This window comes from Vicia villosa, unplaced genomic scaffold, assembly GCF_029867415.1.
Source record: "Vicia villosa cultivar HV-30 ecotype Madison, WI unplaced genomic scaffold, Vvil1.0 ctg.001235F_1_1_1, whole genome shotgun sequence".
Lineage (NCBI taxonomy): Eukaryota > Viridiplantae > Streptophyta > Magnoliopsida > Fabales > Fabaceae > Vicia > Vicia villosa.
The window spans coordinates 9,347-16,105 of record NW_026705542.1 but is presented as its reverse complement, the minus strand read 5'-3'; the positions used below and the strand labels follow the sequence as shown (position 1 = coordinate 16,105).

Below are 6,759 nucleotides of genomic sequence, written 5' to 3'. Positions count from 1 at the left end.
AGAATTAATAGCGCTTTTAAGTGCTATTAAAATCTAAAAAGGCGCTATTATATGTTCTTTTTGGTGTAGCGTAAATACATACTTTCCACCTTAAATTACCAACAAGTGAGAGGTATAGTGGCGTGCACTTTCTAGATTTAAAAATACAAAAATATTGTTGTTGAGGATCGAATCAATAATCAATACAATTTTTCTCGATCAAACTTTATCCATGGGGAAAAGTGGATAGTTTTCATGAAGCTTTTCCTTACCTCGCCTATGAAGTCATGATAAATATTTTTTTTTGTTTATTAACCTCATGTTCCTAGGTAGGGATGTCAATGGGGCAGGGAATGCCCGGAGGATGCTTCCCCGCTCCCGCCCCACCCCCAATTGGTTCCCCATCCCCAATCTCCACCGCATGGTGATATTTCCCCCAATCCCAATCCCCACAGAGATCCACGAAGATCGAATCTTAAGAAAATTTCTATACTTTTAGATCAAAATTATGACACTAGTATTTCGTTATTATATTTGAAGAGTAATTACCATTAGCACAATGAACAAAGAGAGTGGTTGTTGTGATGATGAAGAGAACAAAGAAGATGATGAATGGAGGAGACAAAGATAATTGAGAAAGGACAATGGCTGTCGTGTGTACATTTTATGTATTGGATGCACTTTCTATAATTAGGTACTTGGGTAGTGAAACAATACATTATTATACATTAACATATAAAAATAAAATATTACACTGACGACTCTTCATTTTCTAATACATTAATATTTTTTATATAAACTTTTATAATTATATATTATATAATATACAAAATATAAAAGTTAAATAATATGGTCGGAGTCGGGGAATCTATGGGGAGAATAATATTTTCCCAATCCCCGCACAAAGTGTCGTCGAGAAAACTTTTCCATCCATCCTCGTCCTCGCGAGAAAAAAATCTCCAACTTCAATTCTCCAAATAGATAATTCTCACATGTATTTCCATAAATATTGTAAACAAATAATAATAAATAATTGAGAATATAATAAAAATAGAAGTAAATAATTTATAATTACAAACAACCATTTTTATTAAAATAACGTATAATTGAAAATGGAAAGGTATTTATTTATTATTTTGATGGTTATAATTTTACAATAACTCGTTCTTAATTATCTCTGGCACAACAACAAGTAGCAACATTTGGAGTGTTATACACACATCCACCAGATTTGAAACCCTTAGCAATGCAGTCTTTATTACATTGTGGAGAGCTTCCTAAATCTAGGCATGTGCCGAAGCAATTTTCAGAATTCACAGATGCTGCAATCAAATTAAAGTTAATTAATCTATATGGTTAAAAAAGAAATTTAAGCTAATATTATTTCATTACCTAATGAAAGAAAAACCAGGACAATGCTTAAGAAACAGAAAAGAGAAAGGTGATTGAATCGAAGAGTCATTGTGTAAAATTTCACTATATATTTGATTTGTTTTGTTAAACTTATTGGTCTATATATAGTTCCGCTATTTCAATTATTCAATGAATTTAAGAAAAACAATACTTACTTATAATTAAGATAGAAATGAATATTTAGAAGTTACCGTTTGCTTATGTGTCATGCTATATTACATCTTATCATTTAAATCTCAAATTTATAAATTTTATCTAGTATTTATATATAGTTTTCTAGGACGCTCTTATTACTCTTCAAATTCTATATAAATTTATAAATTGTATAAATATATGCTTTCCAAATTCAATTACTTTGAATGTTAATTTTAACCTCATTAGCTCAATTTTAATAGGGTTAAATATGTTTTTTTCTTATAAATATCTAAAATTTTACTTTCAATCCTTATAAAAAAAAAGACATATTTTGGTCCCTACCAAATTTCAGTCTCTTCTATTTTCTAAGATTTTGAAAAGTGTTTAATTATCCTTTAACTTTTAAATTTTTGAGTAATTTTTTTCATACATGTTTGAAATACAGTAAAATATCTATTTATCAAATTTTAGAGTATTTTAAAATGAGAAGAATTAAATATGAATTATTTAAATTCCAAAAGATAATGATAAAAGTAATGAAATCTTGACTTAGAAATAAAATTTTAAAAATTTTTTTCTACTAAATTTTTATAACGTTCTAAACATGTCTGCAAAATAATCATTCAAAAATACACATTAGTTTAATAGCAGAAACTAAAACTCTATGCATAATAATTTTGTAGGGACCAAAACATGCCACTTATTTTATACGGACCAAAAGATAAATTCAGTAATTTATAGGGACCAAAAATATATTTACCCATTTTAATAATTTAGAAAATAATTCATTTTTTTATCCTCAATAATTTAATAAAGTAACTTTTAAAAAGATTTTTCTATTAATTTTTATGATGTAATTATATTAAAAATGAACAAACTATCAATATAAAATCTTGCTTAATAAACTGTCCTTACAGAAATATCTCCATAACTATGGTCATTTTAATACTTTTCTAGAATTCTTCAATTTTCTCTTTAATATATCTTATTTAATATAATAAAAATTTATTCATTTTTAAACTTTGATTGTTAATACGATTGTAAACTATTTTTTAAAAAATCATGAACTTTTATACTTATTTAGAACAAAAATGAACAAAATGTCCATATATAAAAATTCTCTTTGGAAAAGATTTTTCCATTGCCTTTTTTTTTGGTACGAAATCTTTAATTCTAACCATAATAGCTCTTATTTCAATATTTAAAAACATTAATTCATTTTTATAACAAAAAAACCTTAATTCATTTTAATAAATTTCTTTATTTAATAGTAATTTTAATATTAATAATTTATATTCAAGCTGTTCTTTTTTTATTACTTATTTTTTTATATATCATAAAATTGAACAAAGGGTCCCTATAAAATTATAGCTAAAAAAAGTGTCATTTAAATAATCTCTTTAGAATAATGGAAAATAATTTACTTTTTTGATTATTATTATTATTTTTATTTTATTCATATAATATTATCTACACAAATATCACTTTAATTTTCATCTTTTGAAATTTTATTACTTTCGATTGTCACTTTTTAGTATGAATATTTTACTTTTTGATTTATTCGCTCTTATTTTTGTAAATAAAAAATTATATTTATAAACTCTTATTATTACTTTTCGAATTCAAGAGACCGAATCACTACATTCTCGTACTTTTACTTAGATTCTGTTTGGTAAGAAAGATTTTTGAGCTTATAGCTTATTACTTATAGCTTATAAGTTCAAATGACATATTAGACCCGTTTGGAAACGGTCTTGTCATCACGAGCTTATAACTTATTTTTTAGACGCTATTTTCAAATAGCGTTTTAGCTTATAGCTTATATAGCTTATAGCTTATCATTTTTCTTCCTTTTCTATCCTTATTATTTTAACAAAAATCCACTTTTATCCTTTATAATTTATTTTAACTTAAAATGAAATAGTTACATATTAAATAACTTTTATGACATCTTATAAACCACTATTTTTACCAAACACTTCAATTACCTTATCAGCTATCAGTCTCAACTATCAGCTATAAGTTATAAGCTATCAGTCATCACCATCAGCCATCAACTATTAGCTAGCTTATCAGTCAACCACTATTCTTACCAAACGGACCCTTACTCTATTGGATTTCATCCAACTACGATCCATAATGTCATAAAACTTTTCAGAATAAAATAAAAACCTTTTAAAAAAATAGCAATGAACATTTCATCTCAATAAAATCTACTTAATCTAAATCTATGGTTGTCATGATGACAACTTTGGATACAACGCTAACTCTAATGCTGATGTGGCATTATATTAGAATTTTTAATTTTAATACCACTTCTTTTTCTAATTCTTCACACAACTCTATTTTTTTTTAATACTTCACACCAACTCTAATATAATATCGAATTTTTTATCTAATGTTGATGTGGCATTGTATTAGAATTTTAAATTTTGATACCACTCTTTTTTTTAATTCTCCACACCATCTTCAATAACAACACATTACTTTATGAGTTTATATTTTATTGATTTATTAAAAGAATTCAAACTATTATTATAAATGATTAACAGTATTTTATTTAAAATAAAAATTAAATAATTGTACTTAATTTACCAAATAATTGGTAAACAACATAAATAAATAATAAATTTATGAGTATAATGAAACCCTATTAAATATAAATATAAATATCAATGCATATTTGTAAATAAAACTGTCATTAATTAATTCATAAAGATTAGAATTTTATGTTAACAAGACTGATACATTACTTTGAGACGGCCATTATTAACTTTTTTTACGGTAAAAGTCTTAATTCATTTCCATAGAAATAAGGTTTCGGATACATGTTGTGTTATGAAAAGGATGGCTTGATGAACAAAGGATAAACTGTTTCTTTAAGATCAATAAACACACAAGGGTAGAAAAGATGATAAACACGAAGAACAACAAGGATTGGTTATAACTGCTATTCTTTCCTTTCTCCTTAAAACAAGATTACAGGTTACAAGAATAACAAATAACTCTTTCACCCTAAATTAGGATTGACAGTATACAATGATGAGAGACTAGTACGCTATTTATAATAAAACCTAACATACTAAACTAATGGGTGTCTAACGACCTAACACCATTCCCTCGAGAAGATATAAATGACACCCATTTATGTTTATGTTGGACCGGTTCCATCCTATCATTTGGTTTTTTCATTTTAGTTATGTTATCAAATATCTATATAGGCACTTTTGTGTACCATTTTAGATATGTGTAAATTAGGTTCTGTTACATATTTTGTAAAGAATGTAATTTTGTATGTATAAAGTAAAACGTTCTTGTCTTGTTACATATGTGCATATAGATTATGTGACAATAATATTTAAAAGAAATTATATTTTACAACAAAAAATCCTATTATAGGTAGTCGATTTTTAATAGCGGGAGAATTAATAGCGCTTTTAAGTGCTATTAAAATCTAAAAAGGCGCTATTATATGTTCTTTTTGGTGTAGCGTAAATACATACTTTCCACCTTAAATTACCAACAAGTGAGAGGTATAGTGGCGTGCACTTTCTAGATTTAAAAATACAAAAATATTGTTGTTGAGGATCGAATCAATAATCAATACAATTTTTCTCGATCAAACTTTATCCATGGGGAAAAGTGGGTAGTTTTCATGAAGCTTTTCCTTACCTCGCCTATGAAGTCATGATAAATATTTTTTTTTGTTTATCAACCTCATGTTCCTAGGTAGGGATGTCAATGGGGCAGGGAATTCCTGGAGGATGATTTCCCGCTCCCGCCCCACCCCCAATTGGTTCCCCATCCCCAAACTCCACCGCATGGTGATATTTCCCCCAATCACAATCCCCACAGAGATCCACGAAGATCGAACCTTAAGAAAATTTCTATACTTTTAGATCAAAATTATGACACTAGTATTTCGTTATTATATTTGAAGAGTAATTACCATTAGCACAATGAACAAAGAGAGTGGTTGTTGTGATGATGAAGAGAACAGAGAAGATGATGAATGGAGGAGACAAAGAAAATTGAGAAAGGACAATGACCGTCGTGTGTACATTTTATGTACTGGATGCACTTTCTAGAATTAGGTACTTGGGTAGTGAAACAATACATTATTATACATTAACATATAAAAATAAAATATTACACTGATGACTCTTCATTTTCTAATACATTAATATTTTTTATATAAACTTTTATAATTATATATTATATAATATACAAAATATAAAAGTTAAATAATATGGTCGGAGTCGGGGAATCTATGGGGAGAATAATATTTTCCCAATCCCCGCACAAAGTGTCGTCGAGAAAACTTTTCCATCCATCCTCGTCCTCGCGAGAAAAAAATCTCCAACTTCAATTCTCCAAATAGATAATTCTCACATGTATTTCCATAAATATTGTAAACAAATAATAATAAATAATTGAGAATATAATAAAAATAGAAGTAAATAATTTATAATTACAAACAACCATTTTTATTAAAATAACGTATAATTGAAAATGGAAAGGTATTTATTTATTATTTTGATGGTTATAATTTTACAATAACTCGTTCTTAATTATCTCTGGCACAACAACAAGTAGCAACATTTGGAGTGTTATACACACATCCACCAGATTTGAAACCCTTAGCAATGCAGTCTTTATTACATTGTGGAGAGCTTCCTAAATCCAGGCATGTGCCGAAGCAATTTTCAGAATTCACAGATGCTGCAATCAAATTAAAGTTAATTAATCTATATGGTTAAAAAAGAAATTTAAGCTAATATTATTTCATTACCTAATGAAAGAAAAACCAGGACAATGCTTAAGAAACAGAAAAGAGAAAGGTGATTGAATCGAAGAGTCATTGTGTAAAATTTCACTATATATTTGATTTGTTTTGTTAAACTTATTGGTCTATATATAGTTCCGCTATTTCAATTATTCAATGAATTTAAGAAAAACAATACTTACTTATAATTAAGATAGAAATGAATATTTAGAAGTTACCGTTTGCTTATGTGTCATGCTATATTACATCTTATCATTTAAATCTCAAATTTATAAATTTTATCTAGTATTTATATATAGTTTTCTAGAACGCTCTTATTACTCTTCAAATTCTATATAAATTTATAAATTGTATAAATATATGCTTTCCAAATTCAATTACTTTGAATGTTAATTTTAACCTCATTAGCTCAATTTTAATAGGGTTAAATATGTTTTTTTCTTATA

At 26.7% G+C, this 6,759-nt stretch overlaps 2 long non-coding RNA genes across 2 annotated transcripts; both read right to left on the bottom strand.

The window, feature by feature from the left end:
• Positions 1 to 1,085: 1,085 nt before the first annotated feature.
• LOC131634117 (uncharacterized) lies at positions 1,086 to 1,456 on the bottom strand. Its single transcript, XR_009293488.1, has 2 exons — positions 1,372 to 1,456; positions 1,086 to 1,301 (listed from the first exon to the last, which is right to left on the bottom strand). It is a non-coding gene; the product is annotated as an uncharacterized LOC131634117 (long non-coding RNA).
• Positions 1,457 to 5,972: 4,516 nt separating this feature from the next.
• Positions 5,973 to 6,404, bottom strand: LOC131634115 (uncharacterized). Its single transcript, XR_009293486.1, has 2 exons — positions 6,320 to 6,404; positions 5,973 to 6,249 (listed from the first exon to the last, which is right to left on the bottom strand). It is a non-coding gene; the product is annotated as an uncharacterized LOC131634115 (long non-coding RNA).
• Positions 6,405 to 6,759: the final 355 nt, after the last annotated feature.